General features: G+C 44.7%; 1 protein-coding gene across 1 annotated transcript in view; it reads left to right on the plus strand.

Moving 5' to 3' along the window:
* The first annotated feature begins 12,809 nt into the window (after positions 1–12,809).
* Positions 12,810–18,872, plus strand: part of LOC141736757 (zinc finger protein 462-like) — an 84,285-nt gene continuing 78,222 nt past the window's right edge. Inside the window, exon 1 of the mRNA XM_074571327.1 lies at positions 12,810–13,392. The gene's annotated coding sequence lies outside the window, so the exon portion shown is untranslated. The remainder of the gene's footprint in view (positions 13,393–18,872) is intronic.

Genomic DNA, 18,872 nt, shown 5'->3' on the forward strand with positions numbered 1-18,872 from the left:
TCTATGATTCTATGATTCTATTGAATTTTGGGGGGCTAGCAGGATATAGAGTGTCATGGAAGAAGGAGCAAGTCATTCAGACAACTGTGACCTATCTAGGGTTTGAAATATCCCAAGCAGAAAGGAAATTAGGGATTGAAAGAAAAGCAGCAATAAGTCAAATTGCACCTCCTAGATCAAAGAGAGAACTTAGAGCGTTTTTAGGAATGGCCAGCTCGTGTTGCCTGTGGATTCCTAATTTTGGGTTAATGGCCAAACCCTTGTATGAAGCTGTTAAGAGGCCAGGAGAGCTATTAGAATGGACTTCAGACTGATGAAAAGGAATTGATGCAATAAAAATTGCTCTCATGAGTGCCCCAGCTTTAGGCCTTCCGAATCTGACAAAGCCCTTCGAACTATATGTACAAGAAACGGAATATCAGGTGTTGGGAATACTTGTACAGACACTAGGAAACTGGAAAAGACTGGTAGCTTACTTTTCAAACCAATTAGATAAAGTAAGTTCCGAGTGGCCAGGATGCCTGAGGGCAGTGGCAGCTGCTGTACTGTTGATACAGAAGGCATGAAAATTGACTTTGGGACAGGAAATCACTGTTTATGTGTCACATGCTGTTGCAGCAGTGTTAGCCAATGATGTCCTTTCTGTTCTATCCCCGAACAGAATGGTACAATGCCAAGCAATACTGCTTGAACAAGAAGACATCATAATGAAGGTATCTAGTGCCTTAAATCCAGCATCTCTGTTACCCATACATGAAGGAGAAGAATTAGCACGTGATTGTTTACAAATGTAAGAAAAATTTAAGTATTGTTTTTGCAGAAGAACAACTTGGCCAGTCTGCAATGATGTAGCTAGGGAATGATTAACAACACAAAGGCTTATCAGGACACATGCAAGAATGCTCATCCCTTAGACAAAGGAGAAACCAGTCTATGCTGGATCGGCGGCTTAACAGGAGGATGAATGCTTAACTGAGACCAGCTACCTTTGGGCAATACTACCAAAAACGGGAAGAAATAAACAGGTTAGGAGGGTGGGGAGAAGTAAACAGAGGCAGAGCAAACGGAAGTAGTTTTAGGCGAATTGGATAGGCTGTAAACCCTGAAGTACCTAGTCAATGGGGAAACAGGGGAGGGAATTTTTGGATGGGAATAGGGAATAAAAAGAAGTTATTTTGGGACCTCAGGGGTGCCCACCTGCTAGGTCACCTGTTCTTGCAAGAATGTTTAAATAAAATATGCTTCGTATAGATCACTGCCTGAGCATTTTTCACAATTTGGGGGCTCGTCCGGGTTCAGAAGTCATCCCCTTCAGGGGTCCTTGTCGCCGAAGGACGGGAAGACACATCCCGTTGATTTCAACGGTCTCATGTATAGTCGCCTGGAACTCCGAAGGGAATCGACCAGGATCCCAAGACTCATTAAGTGGCAGACCATATGAACCACAAGGCGGGGGGAAAAGTAGGCACAGAGAGTATGACCAGGCAACTCCGTGCACGGACTAAGGTAAGAAAGTTGGATTGTCTGAGTATTACCTTGGTGGTCAGGGACATTCTAAGAGACCTGGTGTGTGTGAGTGACTGAGACGTACTGCGGTATGAAGTGAGTGTGGAGTCCGGATCCACGGTTCTGTAGTCCCACAAGGGGTGCAGCCAGAGAAGGATGAAACGAAAGGAAGGAGTATTCTCTGTTTAGAATGGGAAATAAGAATTCTAGGCCTAGGGATGAAAAAGGGGATAATAAGAAAGAGAAACCACCCTCATTAGAAGAGAGTGAATATGTTTTTTGCTGGGTCAAGATGAATAGATTCAGGATTTGGGAACACCCAAATCCATTTTATATGTTCTCAGCTCATACTGTCGGTGATGTTTCAACCGACAAAGAAGTTGAATCCCCTAAGTGGGGACCCCTTAGACTATGTACCCCCCCCCCCAATTACCCTCAAGACCCACCAGATACGAAGAATTTACATCCTAGAATGGAAGTAATAGCAGAGAGAAAGGTGACACCCCCACAAGAAGTATTACGAGAAGAAACTGCCAGTGTCCCCCCCCCCAGAAGTACTTCAGATTACGAAAAGAAATAGACCAGTGCCACCGGGATATAGAAAATCTCCCCTTTCCTCCAAGAAAAGGGCAGTCAGAAGGGAAAGAGAAAAGGGTGACTGCGTATCCTTTGAGAGAAGTTCCTATAGCAGTAGGATATGAGGGGTATGTAAGCACTCCAATTAGTAGTACTGAAGTGAGGACATTTAAGAAGGAAATGAAGTCTCTAATTGAAGATCCTATCGGGGTGTCAGAACAATTGGATCAATTTTTAGGACCAAGTTTTTACTCCTGGGGTGAGATGATGTCAATAATGACCATCTTATTTACGGGAGATGAGAGAGGAATGATTAGGAGAGCTGCTATGCAAGAGTGGGAGAGATGAAATCCACCTGGCCATGGTGTAGTGCCAGCCAAACAGAAATTCCCGAATGTGGATCCCCAGTGGGATAATAATAATCCTGATGACAGAACAAATATGAAAGACCTGAGGGAAATGGTAATTGCGGGCATTAGAGAAGCCATTCCTAGAGTCGCAAAATCTTATTAAAGCTTTTGAAATACAACAAGGAAAAGATGAGACACCCTCCGCCTTTTTACAAAGACTGAGGGATCAAATTACAAAATATTCAGGCATGAACCCTGATGACCTAGTAGCACAGGCGTTATTAAAAGTTCACTTTGTCATGAAGGCCTGGCCGGATATACAAAGGAAATTACAGAAAATGGAAGGGTGGAGCGAGAGACCCATAGAAGATTTGCTGAGGGAGGCCCAGAAGGTATATGTCAAAAGGGAGGAGGAAAAACAGAAGCAGAAAGCAAAAATTATGGTATCTACTGTGGATCAAGCGGTAAAACAAAGGATTGATCCTGTAATAACCCAAAGGCAAGAAACTTGGGGGCGAGGAAGAGGGGTGAATAACAGGGGAAGAGGATGGGGAAGAGGGCTGCCCCAAACACCCCTCCCAGTAGCTCAAGGTTCACCGGCAGGGTGTTACCATTGTGGGAAAACAGGCTGTTTTAAGCGGGAGTGCCCTGATTTGAGGAAGGAAGAACGAGTGTTGTCGTTGATGAATTTTGATAATGTAGCATAGGGAAGTCAGGGGTTCCCCAGCTCGAGGTCCCACTGGGAACCCTTGATAAATTTAAAGGTGGGACCTCAGGAAGAGGAAGTGGTCTTCTTAGTCAATACTGGGACTTCCAGAACTTCTTTGAATTTTATACCCCAAGGGGCAAGATTGTCTAATCAGTGAGTAGTTGTGTCAGGAATAAGGGGTGAAGGTCTCTCAGTCCCTGTTTTTGAACCCATGACTGTGGGAAGTGAAACTGAGAAAGTGATGGGAACTCTGTTGTATATACCAGAAGCTGGGAGTAACCTCCTGGGTAGGGATCTTATTACTAGTTTAGAATTAAAGATAGAAACTTTAAGAGGACAGATAGTGGTATCTATGAAGTTTTTAACAGAACAGGGTGAGCAAAAGATAATGGGTGAGTGAAGGGAACCGAGGGGGATTAAAAATAGAACCCCTCAAGGTAAAACTCAATCTGCACTTGAGTGTGATTCAATAAAAGCAGTACCCAATTCCCCTTGAGGGAAGGTGAGGGCTGCAACCAGTAATACAAGTACTAGCCAAAGATGGGTTAATAGAACCCTGTATGTCCCCTTTTAACACTCTGATCCTGCCAGTACGAAAAGCGGATGGCTCCTCCCGTCTAGTACAAGACTTGAGAAAAATTAATGAAATAGTGCAGACATGACATCCAGTGGTTCCAAATCCTTATACCCTCATGAATAAAATTCCTCACCAACACAAATGGTTCAGTGTGGTTGATTTGAAAGATGCATTTTGGGCTTGTCTCCTAGATGAGGGAAGTAGGGACATCTTTGCATTTGAATGGGAGGATCCAGACATGGGAAGGAAGCAGCAGTATCGATGGAGTGTACTACCACAAGGATTTACAGAATCCCCTAATTTGTTTGGGCAAGTGTTAAAACAAGTGCTTGAACAATTCAAACCTCCAACAGTAGTCCTGCTTCAGTATGTGGATGACTTATTGGGGAGGAAGAAGGCAGGGTAAAAGAAGCCACGAATGAGTTACTGAACTTTTTGGGGCAGTAAGGTTTGAGGGTCTCAAAAACAAAATTACAATATGTGGAAACAGAAGTGAAGTACTTGGGACATCTAGTCATAGAATCATAGAATCATAGAATCATTCAGGTTGGAAAGGACCCTTGGGATCATCAAGTCCAACCATCAACCCCACTCTACAAAGTTCTCCCCTACACCATATCCTCCAACACCAGATCTAAATGAGTCTTAAACACATCCAGGGATGGTGACTCCACCACCTGCCTGGGCAGCCTATTCCAGTGTCTGACCACTCTTTCTGTGAAGAATTTTTTCCTAATGTCCAGTCTAAACCTACCCTGTTGCAGTCAGTGAAGGGAGTTGAAAAATAAATCCTGAAAGGATCAAAGGAATAGCAGACTTACCTCTGCCAGAGACCAAGAGGGAACTGAGAAAATTTTGGGGGCTGACTGGGTACTGTAGACTGTGGATAGAGGGGTATGCTCAAAAAGACTAAAGGACTATATTCCAAACTGTTAGCTGAAGAACCAAATGTATTGGTTTGGACAGAAGAAGAGAAGAATTTAGTGGAAGATTTAAAACAGAGCCTAATTAGAGCTCCAGTTTTAGCCTTACCTTCTTTGGAGAAACCTTTTCAACTATTTGTAACTGTAGACAAAGGGGCTGTGTTAGGAATATTAACTCAAGAATGGAGGGATAAACAACAGCCAGTAGCATATTTGTCAAAGCTCCTAGACCCAGTTTCTCGAGGATGGCCTGAATGTGTGCAGGCGGTAGCTGCAACTGCTTTATTAGTAGAAGAAAGTAGGAAGCTTACCTTCAGGGGAATGATAGAAGTTAGCACCCCTCACCAAGTAAAAACCATTTTGGCCTAAACCACCGGAAAACGGCTAACTGATTCAAGAGTACTGAAGTATGAAGCAATTTTAATTGAAAAGGATGATTTGATTTTTAACTACCAGCTCTTGCCTTAACCCAGTGAGCTTTTTGTGGAAAGGAAAAGTAGAGGCGAAGAATGAAGAACTTACACACGAATGCATAGATGTAATTAAGTACCAGACTCAGATACGACCTGACTTAAGGGAAGAACCCCTATCTGGGGGGTCTTCATTTGTTTGTAGACGGTTCTTCAAGAGTGATAGAAGGAAAGAGGTGTAATGGATATGCGGTGGTGGATGGAGTGAGCCAACAAGTAAAAGCATCTGAAAAATTACCTAGTGCATGGTCCGCTCAAATATGTGAGATGTATACCTTAAACCAGGCACTTTAATTGGAGAAAGGGGAAGGAACAATTTATACAAACTCTTGTTATGCCTTTGGGGTAGTGTATACCTTTGGTAAAATTTGGGAAGAACGAGGACTAATAAATAGCAAAAGGGAAAGAACTTTTATATGAAGAACTTATAAAGAAGGTGTTAGCTAATATATTATTACCAAGTGAAATAGCAGTTTTACGTCTTAAAGGTCACCAAAGAGGTGTGGAATAATTCCTAAAATGGCCAAAAATACAGCATTGTTCACATATTAAGGAAAGGTATAAAATCAAAAGGCTTCTGAGGTAGGATACAGCCACAACTGGCATGCGAAGAATGCAACATCTGCAGTTCCCTGTACATGGTTGCTTGCGAAGCTACATGAGGGATGGGATGGAATGTAACCTCCGTGGCCTTGCCTGGTGATGTATAGCAGATACGGGAACGAGATGGTACTACGAAACAGATAAGCTGCCTACTTGCTTACTATGAAACAGATAAGCCGCCTACTTGCCACCCTGAGCCAACATTTTGTCAAATTTTGATGAAATGCTGTCCTTTGTGCAAACTTTGCTCATTATAATGTCATTATAATACCAAAACACACCTCCATCCCAAAGGCTACCCGCCTCCAAGGTGCGACCACTCCTTCTTGAGTCTGCGCCCTGAATTTCTCGTAAACTGTACCTTTAAATGTGAAGCGAGAGAATGTTACACCAATCATGATAAAAGTATGTATGACTAAAGTCACTCAAACTCCACCTTGAAGATAACAAATAGTATAAAAATAGCCTGAGAGAGGGGGGATACCCAGGGAAGGCACCATCTCAAAGAATTCCATCACTGACTTCTGGGATCAGTCAACGGGCTGAGCCTCTCTTCCCCCTCATAGGGACGCCTTTGGGTAAGACTTTGATTATACCGAGTGCTTCCTCAGGAAACTTAGAAATTTCTCTAGACAATCTCTTTCCTACATTTATAGCCAGGCTGTACTGTTTATAACTTTGTCGCGCGTTTTGTATATGTAACAATACTTTCATTTGCACATGCTTTGCAGACAGTGTATTTATCACCGGCAATCCTAAGAACCTATGTACCTGTTGTTTAAATAAACTGCACTGTTTAAGTAGCTAGTCGTTTCGGTTTCTCATTGAACGCGACCAAAGACTCGAGAGTGGCCGTGCTAGTTCATGAGCACAACTAGACTGAAGGTGCAGTCCACTATTAGTGTATCCAAATCGTAACAGTTTAATACATATTAAACGCGACTGGACTGATAGTGCTGAATTGGGCATCACTCAGAATTTAAACCTAGCCGCACCTGGCCTCCCACCTTGGTGAGGAGTGTTAGAACGCAAGGGGGTTTATTTTCTTCCAAAACCGCTTTGCCCCTTTCATGCAACAGCAAGGAAAAGTGCTTTTGACCCTTATATTCTACAAGGTGGCTAGCTAGAGGTTACTTGCCCTCTGTGGGGTGTTTAGGTTTGTGAAATTTAGCAAACTAACCTAGAAAGGCCTCAAATGGCCTTAGATAATTGCTTGAAGACATTCCATGATTTTCAGCACAAAGCTACAAGGCCCAGTGGTATCACCTCTTTGGAGGTGGCATGGTGACCTCTTCTTACATTAGGTGAAAATCCAAACCAAACCAAATTTAGGAATGAGAAAAAGGGGTGATGCAGGTAGGTGACATTGAAAATCTCATGAAATCTGGAAAGCTTTCTGTGATGAAGGACTGTCTTTGGGGATGGTGTAAGAGACGACCGGTAATTTCCCCTAAACAAAGCAGAGAGGAGGCCCTCTGAGCCTTCCATAGGAATGTCTCAAACACTTGAAAGTACCAGGCTCAAAGAACTGACAAGGCTAACACCTGCTTATCCTTATCTCTTGTGTGATTCATGGGAGGCACCAGGATGAGTCTTAGAGAAACAGAACAGCCCTGCTTTTCTTCAGCAAGGACAAGATAACAGGAATCTTCATAGTTCTCTGTTTCTTCGAAAGGCTACTGTGCCCAATGAATGACCTTTGCCTCATTATCCGCGAAATGCATATATGACTGTAGCTCTTGTCTCCCCACCCAAATCATGCTACATGTAGGGGGGAGAAACCTGAGACGAAACTGCACCTAGGAGTGGGGTGGGTCGTACTGATAGGGCAAACATAAAAGGGGAAAATAAGTGCCCCTAGGAAGAAGATTTTCCCTGAAGAGATTTTTCCCTGGGGGGATACACAGAAGAGCGCTCCTATGAATCAAAGACCCCCTGCACTGGCTGGACCAATGCTGGAACCAGGACCGGTGATCTCTTAATCTCTCTCTCTCTCTCTCTGTCTCCCCTTCTCTATCCCTCTGTTTCTTTTCCCTTTTCTTTTTTCCCTTTTCTTTTTTCCCTTTTCTTTTCAAGTTAAGTAACACAAGGCATACCATACTGCTTGCCATAATTCATTGTATATCTGTTGTTAAGTACTGCTTGCCATAATTTGTTATATATCTGTTGCTAAGTAACGCAAGGTGTACCTTACTGCTTGCCATAATTTGCTTTATACCTAACCAATTATCGTGGACCTAGTTAAGACCTATACTAATCACTGTGGGAATCTAATAAATGTTTGTATACAGACCTTGAGAGTTGTCTCACCTTAGTCCGCGCTACCGGGGATTTGCAAATCTGAGTCACTTGCCCCCCCTCTTTTCTGAGTGGGGCATGACAGATGGGCATTAACTATTACAGTTGTAAAAGAATAAACAGAAGGAACCTTTCCCATCAATTAAATTGTATTTGGGGTTGTGTGGAGAACATGGCACTACTGTGATATTTAGAAGTAAATGAATTTTCCATCTATACATTAAAGCTCACATAATTCTTCTTCAACAAGTGACACCACATATCACCTTTTAGGTAGTAAATCTTGCTGAGTAAAGACCTTTTCTTTGGTTATGTACATGTAAATTTACTCTTCCTGAAAACTAAAACTCAATTTATTTTAACAAATGTAGGTATTTATTTTAATACACACACACACTTTTAATTCTTGTGAGAAAATGTCCTAGCTGCATTCTTAGTATCTTTTAATGTAAAATTGTTGAAATTAAAAATGCTTACCAGATATGTTACCAAAATAATATGCTGTAGCCATTGTGTCAAATTTAAGTTTACTTATATATCAAACTCTCTATAAAATGCTAAGGTCAGTGTAATTGCTTGCACCAAGAAACTGCAAGCTACACGTCTAGAAAATTTTACCTCTTTAAATGTTAACTGAAGTATTTTTGAAGTAAATCGAAGTAACTGAAAAGTCTGTCACCCTGCCGCACCTGTCCATTTCTTGTCCCTAATTAAAATTAACTTTTTATCTTTCCAGACACCTCTTCTGATTGATCTTGACAGTAGATCTGGGTATCACTACACTAATCAAATATCTGGAATTTTTAAATTATAATTAATCTTCATGCAAGGGGCCATGTAACCCTGGTTGCATGTAACCCTGGGAAGCCATGAAGGTCCCAGTGGATTGTCCAAGGATTAGAGCTTGCCGCTTTCTTTGAAGGGAAGTAATTTTTTTGTCAGGCAATATGGTCACAAATTACCAACCAATTATGCCCATAGCATCTCTGCTTCACAGTCTCAGGAGGGGAAATAAAGCCGAGGGAAAAGTTTCTAAAGGTGCCAGGCTGAGGAATGCACACATGTGCCTTGCACCATGACCACCATAATGCCTACTTCCCAATCCCATGCAGTCAATATGACAGTGACTTTTCTGCACATGCCACGTGATGGGAAAGCTGAAGATACAGACTTTAGCTTTTGCTCCCTGTGACAGGCCTGTGAAATACAGGGAGATCTGGGGAAAAAGGGGTGGAAAGAAAGTGAAGGGGAGATTGAGCACTGGGGAAAGAAACCTGTGCACATAAGGGGTATATGAGACTGAGGCTGGTGGAGCTGCAGGAGGTGAAAAAGCACATGCCTGGCAAAAGGTGATGTGGTGGGTTGACCTTGGCTGGCCACCAGCTGCCCACCAAGCCGCTCTATCACTCCTCCTCCATCAACAGGACAGGGGGAGAAAATGCAATGAAAAGCTCATGGGTCGAGATAAGGACAGGGAGATTACTTACCAATTACTGTCATAGGCAAAACAGACTCGACTTGGGGAAATTAATGTAATTTATTGCCAATTAATTGTAACAGAGTAGGATAGTGAGAAATAAAACAAAACTAAAAACACCTTCCCCCACCCCTCCCTTTTTCTCTAGACTCAACTTCACTCCCAACTCTTCTACCTCCTCCTACTGAGTGGTGCAGGGGGCCAGGGAATGGGGGTTGCGAACAGTTCATAATGCTTCATCTCTGCCATTCCTTCTTTCTCACACTCTTCCCCTGCTCCAGTGCTGGGTCCCACCCACAGTATACAGTCCTTCACAAACTTCTCCAACATGGGTCCTTCCCATGGGCTGAAGTTCTTCAAGAACTGCTCCAGTATGGGTCCTTTCCATGGGATGCAGTCCTTCAGGAATGAACTGCTCCATCCAGTGTGAGTCCCCCAAGTACCACAGATCCTGCCAGAAAACTTGGTCCTGCACGGGCTCCTCTCCACAAGCTGCAGCTTCCTTCAGGGTACGTCCACCTGCTCCAGCATGGGGTTCTCCGTGGGCTGCAGGGTAGATATCTGCTCCACCATGGTCCTCCACGGGCTGCAGGGGGACAACTTGCATCATCACCATGGTCTTCACCACAGGCTGCAGTGGAATCTCTGCTCTGGCGCCTGGAGCACCTCCTCCCCCTCCTTCTTCACTGACCTTGGTGTCTGCAGAGTTGTTTCTCTCACATATTCTCATTCCTCTCTCCCAGCTGCTGTTGCACAGCATTTTTTTACCCTTTCTTAAATGTGTTATCTCAGAGGCGCTACCACTGTCGATGATTGGCTCAGCTTTGGCCAGCGGTGGGTCTGTCTTGGAGCCAGCTGAAACTGTCTCCGTCCGACATGGGGGCAGCTTCTGGTGTCTCTCACAGAAGCCACCTCTGCAGCCCCACCCCCCCACCTCACCCTGCTACCAAAACCTTGCCACAAGCCCCAGGTACCTTTGTTTTTTGTGAATAATTGATTCCTGTACCCGCCATTGTGCCCTGCAAGCGCTTGCATGTAATGGATGAAGAGCCGGCCCTGCAGCTGGCGCAGAGCCCCGTGCAATAGCCCGGCTGTCCAATCGAATGATCGCAGCAGTTCCCTCTTCTCCCACCCCCACCCGGGTCCTCGCCTCGCCCCACCTGCAAAGCATTTGGCTGAAAGGGAGAGAAATACATCACTGCAAAGGCAGTCCTGTTGCTGGAAAGGCCTTTGCAATTAGAGATATTCCCTGCAGCTCTCTGCTAACTCACTGCATGCGGGAGGGCCAGGGGGGTAAGATGTGGGGAGATGCCTGTAGGTGTTTCTGAATTGGAGCGATGTGACAATCTAGGGGTAGCTGGAGCATAAAGGACACACTTGAGTCCCAATCAAGGAAGCAGCGCAAAGGGGACAATGATGATTGCAAGTTCGGTGCATCTGGTCTGCTCAGGGCTTTCCAACACAATTGATTGATGCATATTTATTGCAGGCAGAGACTCCCTGGCTTTGTGCAGATCTCCCAGGAACCAGGGCCACCCTGGTAAGACAAAGGCTCATTTAATCAAAAGTGCATGGATGGCAAGGAGCCAGGGATGGAAAAGTCTACCAAACCCTTTCAAGCCTTCCCTGTTGAGTTTATAGCCATGTGTGCACACATACACAGATTCCCAGAATGGCTGAGGTTGGAAGGGACCTCTGGAAGTCTTCTGGTCCAACCCCCCTGCTCAAGCAGGGCCACCGAGAGCCAGTTGCCCAGGACTATGTCCAAACGGCTTTTGCATTATCTCCAAGGAGGGAGACTCTACACCCTCTCTGGGCAACCTGTCACAGTGGTCGGTCACCCTCACAGTAGTGTTTCCTGATGTTCAGGTGGAACCTCCTGTGTTTCACTTTGTGCCCGTTGCCTCTTCTCCTGTCACTGGACACCACTGGAAAGAGCCTGGCTCTGTCTTCTTTGCACCCTCCCTTCTGATATTTGTATACATCAATGAGATTCTCCTGAGCTTTCTCTTCTCTAGGCTGAACAGCCCCAGCTCTCTCAGCCTTATATGTGAGATGCTCCAGTATATGCCACGTAGTACAGGCAGTACTGCTAGTGAGTAGCTTTCTGTTTTCTGTGTGCACATGTAGCAATCCGTGTGGGGCTGCCCTCCCTCCATTGCTTGTATGCTTTGGTTATAAGCTTTTTAAAGGAGAAGGGAAAAAAGATAAAGACGAGCGGAGCTCTGCCTGAGTTTAGCACCAGGCTCTTGACTGCTGAGACAACTGTCACTGCCACTGCTGGGGGTGGGGGCAAGTAGAATCTGTGGAAAGAAAGAAGGGAACAAGGCCTGGGAGAAGTACATGCCCTAGCATCTCAAGTGCTGTATGACGCAGGACAGCTTTCCCCTTCCAGCATGGCCAAGGGATACCCAAGGTGGTTGGGCTGAGACCTGGTGGTGCAGCTGAATGCTGGCAATAGAAGTGTGATGGAAGGAAAAAAAGTGGAGAAAAGAAGGAGAGAGGAGAATAAAACAAGGGGAGAAAAGTTTGTGTGTCTGGTGAGGATGAGGCCCTCCCCTGGTTGTCACGTTCTGTCCTGTGTGGGAGCTGGCATTCCAGAAAGGCACTGGCCCTCTCTGCTGCCTTGGGATCTGAGTGGACAGAGTTGGTATGGAAACGGGAAGATGCAGGGCTGGCTGTGAGTTGAGCACTCTTTCTCACCGTGTATAATTTATCCTGGGCTTGTGAGGCCGATGGCAGAAGAGGAAGGAAGCAACTTTTTCCCTGAGAGCAGCTAGACCAGCGTTAGGGGATAGAGGATTTGCCTCTTCCCTACATAGGGAGAGGGGAAGGCACACACACACAAAGGCGGATCTAATACATGAACAGGCACCCGCGGGGAATCACTCCCCTCTTCCGCTCAGGGCCGGGATTAAGAAGTGGACCTTGCTGTCTTGTACGAGGAGGGCCAAGACGGCAGAGGAAGTCCCCGAAACGGGAAGACGGGGGGGAATGGACTTAACTGATTCGGATACAAGGGTATCTTTCGCTCCCCTGGCGTAGCGCTGTTATTTTTTCCAGGGCGGAGGCGGGGGAGGGAAAGGTATAATAGCCTTCTATGCTGCCTTCGTTTTCTCTCTTGCACTGAGCCCTAGCCCTTTGAGTCGTGAGGCACGGCTAATCGCCTCTCCTGCCGAACTAGCAGTCTCAGCCCCCGCCCAGTGTCCCTGAGCCCGTACCGGGGGTCAACGAACGGTGGAAGCTCCCTTGCCCCAACGCTGCTACTTCGCAGGGGAGAGGAGACCGAAAGGAAGTTTGTTGCCGTGCCCACCACCCCTCGTGCGCTGTCTGGGCAGTTGGGATCCCATCTGCTGCAACTGCTTGGGGGCGGGCGGGGGGAAGTGATGCTGATCGCCGCCAACTCCCAACCTTGTGCTGTGCAGCCCGGCTCCCGCCTCTTTCCTTCCGCCTGCCTGCGGAACCACGATCGGGAATCCGCAAAGTCCGGGGAGGACGGCGTTGAAGATCGATCGGATCCCCTTCGCCAGGTGGGAGAAGCGGGTAGGGGAGTTGAGCTCACCAACAGATTGGTGGCTCCTTCCGCCGTCTCCCTCCCCCCTCCTCCTGCGCTGTTGTCCTCCGCCTTCTTCTCCTCCTCCCCCTCCCCCATCGCTGCCGCAGCCGTCGCCTCCCCCCCAGCTCCCTTCCTCCTCCTGGAGCCCCCCGGAATCCACTCCAGCTTCCTCAGCTTCGCCATGAACGGGGGCGCTGCTCGTTGCCAGCAGCCGCCTCCCCCCACCCTCTGCCAGCAGCCGCCGCCAACCCTACACAGGCCGAGCCTCCCGGAGCAAGGAACTCAGAGCCAGACTCAGGGCAGAGGCAGACACATCGCTGCCCTGGGCACTAGAGCCCCCGTGTCAGGTAAGCGGTGCGTGTGAGGCGGAGAAGTATTTTGGGGCGGGGAAGGTTATTCCCCCCCCCCGGACTACCCCTTTGTTCATCTTCTCCCCCAAAGGTCCCAGAAGTTGACACCCTTCGCAACACTTCAGTGGAGTTATGCCCGCCCCGCCGGGTACATGTCCCCACGGGAGACACGATGGGTGTCTGGACGCCAGGCGGTAAAACACACGGGGATGGGGGAGAGACCAGAGTCGTGGTATCGCCCTCCATCTTCTTTGGGGAGCTTGGGATCTTCTTGAGCGGTCGCCTCGTGGCCCGGAGGGTGCTGAGTCCCAGGGGGTGACACGAGAGCAGCAGTGCACACGGGAGAGACGTCGGGGCTCCCGGAAAAGGGACTGAGCAAAAACTCTGCTAGGGTTATACCAAAACAAATAAACTTGTTGGGGCTCTTGTTGAAGTTTTGTACCTCCTGGCGAATAGCTGAAACTTTGGAGTGTATCAGGGGTTAAGAGAAACAGACTCACCAAGACCGGGGGTTTGTGGAGTCTTCAGGACTGTGATGAGAAGCCATTTCCTTCTCTGTGTATTTTCTCCTTGTATTTCTGGTGTTGGAATCGTTGAGCGGACTGGACTGCTGGAGAAAGTTTCTGAACTCTCTTGCTCCATGTGGCTCAAAGGGGTGCGTGGGTCTTGCCACAGAGCCCGAGTTGGGTGTTAGGATAGAAGCATTTAAAGTTATTCCATCCTTTGAGATCTTTCATATATTTTTTTTTCTTAGCATCAGATTTCTTTTTTTTTGTTTTTTTTTTGTTTTTTTTTTGGGTGTGTGTGTATGGTTGGACTCGATGATCTCAAAGGTCCTTTCCAACCATGAAGATTCTATGATTCTATGATGTGGCATTATAAATTATGCTGTTGGAGAAGAAATGCTGTAATTAAATTTGAGAGGGCACATTTGTTCTTAGTATAATAATTGTTAATATAGTATCTGTGCTGTCTTCATATTTCCTAGTCTGTTGATATAACGTTTTTGTTTTTTTTTTTTAATTTGAGATTACTGTTTTTTTACTGTGCCTTTAAATATGTCTGTACTATCATATAAACTTTTGTTGTATTCTGAATAATACCAGGGTTGTGTAACTTTGATCGTAGTTATTCTGTTTAGCTGATCCTCCAAAATATTATGTGAGATTCAGTGATTGTCTATGGTTCTTTGGTAAAGAAACAACCCCCTAATGCAGCTGATCTGTTGATAAAGATAGCATAAGTGTATGGGTGATGTACTCTTACTTAATTCCCTTAATGAGTAGCTGGCTGCTTGCCTTCTTACTGTCCTTTGGCTTTATTGGTATTGGAAAGTGAACTGACACACTTTTGTAAGCATCAAGTGTTTGATTTTTAGAATATTTATTTTGTGGGGAAACTTGCAGTCCTTCAGGAGTGGCATTCAGTTCTAAAATTACATGCGTATATAAATCCAAAGTGTCCCCTACCTGATTGACTACTTTTTTCCTTTATTGTCAGCATCTTTTGAAACTATTATTAAGATTGATATGGCTTCTTAAATTCTTTTACATGTTGGTAACTCCAAAATTCTGTGAAAGCATCATCTTATGGAAACCCTATCTTCCTAATAATCTCTGTATATTGGCCATTTGACACCTGAGACTTTTTAAGCGTCAGGTCCATTTCCTGTTAAAAATGGTTACATGATGATATCCCTCTGAGGAACAGCTTTTGATCACTCAATTCACTTTTATTTTGGAGCTATGATGTTTTCAAGACTGAGGTCCCAACACTTAAGCTTATGTGTTTATTGTTAAACGTGGGAGTTCTCTTCTAGACTGCATTGGGATTTCCCAAATGATTAAATTTTAAACACAACTGTGCTTTCAGGATTGGGGTCTTAGATGTTTTTTCACCATTGTTTGCATATGGCAATAAGAACTATTATATATAATGTATTAAACCCCTGTAACTATATAACTGCATATAATAACCATATCTATAACATAGGTTTTATATATATGAAGTCAGTAATTATACATTGGTGCAGGGAGCACAGCAAACAATGAGAGATCATTCTTTGGGATTGGAGCATGGAGAAATAGACTAATTAGTCCTTTGCTAGAATATATTTGTAACTGTGCTTATGTCTTTGGGAGTTACTTAGATGACTTACGGAAGTCTGGAGTATGGATGTTTACACTGTTAGAAATCTTACTCTAAAATTAGATATATTTTATACACAACAGGGTTCACCACTTTCCCTTGGAATTTGTGGTTGGAAATGTTTTAAAGGAATACCATGTTAAAAATTTAGAAATTTTAATTTTTACATTTGAATTGGTTTATATATTGAAGAAGTATCTCTGTATGCGTATTGGAGATCACTTCTTACATAGCTGTCTCTCCTCCCCAGTTATGTGGGCCTTTCACAAAAGATGATATTTGACAGAAAAAAAAAATCTTCTCCAGATATAAGTGATCTCAGAAAGGGAAGTTTTACTTGACAAAAGTTCGTTTCAGTTCTGCTGTTTAGAAATTGGACATTCTTGGTGTAGTTGAACGGCTCAGGTTTAAGTCTGATTCCAAATCCTCTCCCACACTCCTGATAATCTCATAATAAAATTGACTTTGTGTATTACTGTGAAAGAAAAGGTTTTACGTTACCTGTGACTTGGGAACTCTTAGGTACAGTAAAGAAATAGAACCTTTATTGCTTGTTCAGTTCATCACAGTCCTGGTAACTGCATACCAAGATCTTGCCATTGGATTAGGGGGGGTTCACTTTCTTTCTTGTCTTTCTTCTGAAAAGGGATGGAGCTTTGGGGGGTTGTTCAAAAGTTTTGTTGTTCATTAATGCAGATCCTGTGCTAAACATACAGTTTTTGAGCAATCTCTGTTGGAGGTGATGTTGCAGTCAGAAAAGCTTGTTTTCAACTATGGCACTTGGAACAGTTAGGACCAGTTTGTTCAAAGTTAAGCTCCTTTGGGTACCAAAATCAAATGGTTAGGTTTTACAATGTGTTTGGATCCTCATAGCAGATGAACGTTCATTGTTAGTTATAATTTCAAACTTATATAAAGTGTATATGTATTACAATCTGTGATTAATCTTCTAGTGTTAAGAAAATGTAGATATTTTACAGAACAAATCAGGTGGTGTGTAGATGGGGGAGAAGAAATTATTCCTATCCCACTCCCTATCCTGGCAAAAGACCATTTTGGATCGGTGAAAATCTATTCGGTGCATTTAAATATTTGCTACCAGAAAATGAGTTGTGCACCTATTTGTGGAATCAGGAAGTTATTTTTTTTTGATGTTGCTGAAAATCCTGTTAGTCATAAAGAAAACAAGTTTTCCGTTTTTGCCAAAAAGATCAAAACTATATTATTAAACTCTCTTCAAATTTTGGAAGTAACTAAACAGTAACAACTAAACATATTTTGCAAGCAGTGCCCACAGAGATAGACACGGAGATACACTCATAGAATCATAGTATAATTTAGGTTGAGAGGGACCTTCAGAGGCCATCTAATTCAACCTCCTGCTCAGAACAAGTCTAATTAGATCAGGTTGCTCAGGGCCTTGAACACCTCCAAGGATGGAGATACTGCAACCTCTTTGGGCAACCTGTTCTAGTATTTGACCACCTTCATGGGAATTTTTTTTTTTTCCTAATTGGAACTTCCCATGTTCCAACTTGTGTCCATCGCCTGTCTTCCTGTTGCTGCACACCTCCAAGAAGAGACTGACTCCATCTCCGTATCCTACAATCAGGTAGTTGTGGAAACACATAGACACTCATGTACACACACACAGAAGAGGACACTTGTGCACACCAACACACAGAGGGAGATGTATACAGACACAGATAGATGGAGATGCACACACAGAGAAGGACACTCATGCACACATGTGCATGTATCTCCCTGTATGCACATACATCTCCTGTGTGCATGTGCAACTCTCCCTGTGTTTGTGTGCACGAGTGTCTCCATACACAGGGAGGGAAATGCTCATGTGCTCACACATGGAGACACTTGTGCACACAAACACAGGGAGAGTTGCACATGCACACAGGAGATGTATGTGCATACAGGGAGATACATGCAAACAGAATAACAACTTCAGGCAACTTAAAGAAGCCTCAGGTCTGCAGGCCCTGGTTATTATGGGGGACTTCAACTACCCTGATATTTGTTGGGAAAGCACCACACTGGTGAACAAGCATTCTAAGAGATTTCTTGAATGCATTGAAGACAACTTCCTAATGCAATTGCTGGATGTGCTGACTAGGAGTGGTGCTCTTCTGGACCTACTGCTTACAAATAAGGAAGATTTGTTTGGAGATGTGACTGTCAGTAGCAGCCTTGGCTGCAGTGACCATAAGATCACAGAGTTTGAGATCCTAAGGGGCATGAGGAAGACAAGTAGCAGAACTGAACTGCGTTCAGTTTTGGGCCCCTCGCTACAGGAGGGACATTGAGGTGTTGGAGCGTGTCCAGAGAAGGGCTACAAAGCTGGTGAGGGGCCTGGAGGACAAACCTTATGAGGAACGACTGAGGGAGCTGGGGTTGTTTAGCCTGGAAAAGAGGAGGCTGAGGGGAGACCTTATCACCCTCTACAACTATCTGAAAGGAGGTTGTAGAGAGATGGGGGCTGACCTCTTCTCCCTGGTGACAAGTGATAGGACGAGGGGAAACGGGTTCAAGTTACGTCAGGGGAGGTTTAGATTAGATATTAGGAGACATTTTTTCACTGAAAGGGTTATTAAACATTGGAATAGGCTGCCCAGGGAGGTGGTGGATTCACCATCTCTGGAGGTGTTTAAAAAAAGGGTAGATGGGGCACTGAGGGACATGGTTTAGAAGTGGCTCTTGTCAGGGTAGGCTAAAGGTTGGACTCGATGATCTTAAAGGTCCCTTCCAACCTCAACAATTCTATGATTCTATGATTCTATTCTATGAATAAAGACCTTGGACTTCAGAAGAGCTGATTTCAACTTGTTTAGGGAACTGTTATGAGGGATTCCATGTGAGTCTGCTTTGGAGGGCAAAGGAACTCAGGAGTCCTGGGAGATTTTCAGAGACAGCCTCCTCAAAGCACAAGAGCAGTCCATCCTCCTGAGCAGGAAAAGGAGTAGACATAACAAGAAACCAGCCTTGGTAAACAGTGAGCTACTGAGAGAGCTCAAATGCAAAAAAGGAAGCATATGAGAGATGGAAAAGGGGACAAACTCCCAAAGAATATAGAAATATTGCTTGGGCATGCAGAGATGCAGTTAGGAAGACAAAAGCTCAGCTGGAGTTCAAACTGGCAAGAGATGTCAAGAATAACCAGAAAGGCTTCCATAGGTATGTTTGTAGCAAGCGAGCATGTATGGATTAATGTTTCTCTCTGCACACATATGTCCATGTGTGTCTCCCTCATAAAAAAGTCTAGGTTGGAAGGGTCCTCTGGATATCATCTGGTCCAACCTTCTGTTAAAAGCAGG

This window comes from Larus michahellis, unplaced genomic scaffold (genome assembly GCF_964199755.1).
Source record: "Larus michahellis unplaced genomic scaffold, bLarMic1.1 SCAFFOLD_115, whole genome shotgun sequence".
Lineage (NCBI taxonomy): Eukaryota > Metazoa > Chordata > Aves > Charadriiformes > Laridae > Larus > Larus michahellis.